Below are 2099 nucleotides of genomic sequence, written 5' to 3'. Positions count from 1 at the left end.
GTAAGACAACACAGAGAGAGGAATGAAATCAAGCCAATATTAATTAAGGTGGGTGTGGCAAGTACCTGGCCTTTGAAATTATGGAAAAGCTGGACTTTAAGAAGTTAAAAAATGGCAGCATTGCTTCTCTCAGAAAGAAATGTCTACAGACCCATGGTTTGAATTTCTCAGGTCATCAAGGGTGGATTGTGGGGAGGACTGTGAGAGGGTGCAGTTATAAGGCAATGTAAAATAGCCTCTCTGAAATCCATGTTCAAGTGGTTTTTAAAAGGAGCATATGTGCTTTGGGTATCTTTTTACTTATTCTAAATCTAGCAATTAATTACAGTTATTTGAAAAATAAGCTTATCAAATTTTAGTCAACATTGACTATGACAAAGTTCACTTCAGCAAACCTTTACATCTTCTTTTGTTCATTTAGGTTTTGTCCAAATATGCCTGATATTCATTCTGTGACAGTTACTTTACTTTAGAACAAAACTATACTCTTTTCTTCAACAAGGTACATCCAGCTGCATACTTTACAAACTTGCATACATTGTTAAATAAAAAGATCTTAAAATTATTCTCAAATACCCAATAAAATGTAATTATTCTGAAAACAAAATATGTCAAAATAATACCAATTTTGTTAAACACAAATTTATGTTTTTCACCACATAACAAACTTAATTATACCAAAAGCTTTAGTAACAATATTACATCTAGTGATTTCTTAACACAAGTGTTATTTCATATTTTTCATCCATTGGAAGTTAAAAATCTTTTACTTTCCATAACATCCCAAAATTATGAATAACCTTAAGAGCATACTATTTGGCTATGGAAAATTTATTATAAAAGGTTATGCATAATCCAGAGAAACCTTTGCTTAGCTCTCAGGGATGTTTTCCTTTACTTGCTGGCCTGTCCTTCTGGGTTCTGAGAAGCCATAACTGACTGGCCCAGCAGAGTCGCCTGACATTTTACTTGTTTTACGTTTTTACAAGTTTTTAATATACTTTTTTAAAAAAAGATACTTAGGTTACATAAATGTTACATTAAAAAATATAGGGAATTCCCACATGCACCACTCCCTACCCGTCCCACATTTTCCCACATTAACAACATTCTTCATTATTGTGGTATATATGTTACAATTGATGAATGCATGTTGGTGCATTGCCACTAAGTAGTTTACGTTGTAGTTTAATTATAATCCTGCACAATTTTGTAAGTTATGACAAAATTTATAATGGCCTATATTTGTCATTGCAATGCCATTTAGGACAATATCAATGTCTCAACAATGCCCCCATTGCACCTTTTTTCCCTCTCCCTTCCCTCAAAACCTCTGGTGGCCTCTGCCTCCTTATCAACGATAAAAAATAGTTCCATTGCTAGAATAACAATAAGTCTGTAGTAGAATAACTAATTCTACTCTAGTCCATCATCCATTCCCCAGTCTTGAGGATTCTGGCATGGTGATGTCCACTCCACCTCTAATTAAGAGGGAGCTTAGATCCCATGGGACATATGGAAGGTACTTGAACATAGTCTCAAATGCTGTAGACTTTAAAAGCAATTTCTACTAGTTGAGATATAGGCATACATACTCCCCCGCCTATTTTTGTAAATTCTTTTAAATATTGGGTATAAGCTGATTAATGAAAGTCATATTGAACAGCTTCATGTCATTGGGTTGTTTTAGATCCAAATCAGTGCATTACCTTTATGCTTTCATTTCCAGTTGTTTCCAAACATGAGACCTATTTTGCCCTAAAGATGTGATATGGACAGCTGGAAAACCTTCTGTAGTTTCATGCGGCAGCTTTGACAGTAACACTGAAAGGTACTTTGATTTCTTAGAGGGCAAAAAGCATTAAGGGTTACTGCTGTTTCTGAGTAGTTTTGTGTAGTCTCTTACCAAATGTACAGGTTTGTTGTGTAAAAGTAATTTTTAAATGTGAGTGTCTTGAACCCTGTTTCCTAGAGTTTTAGAAGAGTCTATGTCAGGATATCCAGATAAATTTTAAAATTTGATAATGTACTTGAATTTTTAAAACATTTGTTTTCAGTTCTACAAAAACTTTTCTTACTTTGGAAGTATTAAAAGTTCA

The sequence above is a fragment of the Dasypus novemcinctus genome, chromosome 6, assembly GCF_030445035.2.
Source record: "Dasypus novemcinctus isolate mDasNov1 chromosome 6, mDasNov1.1.hap2, whole genome shotgun sequence".
NCBI classification, from domain to species: domain Eukaryota; kingdom Metazoa; phylum Chordata; class Mammalia; order Cingulata; family Dasypodidae; genus Dasypus; species Dasypus novemcinctus.
Note: the sequence above shows the minus strand (reverse complement) of the source record.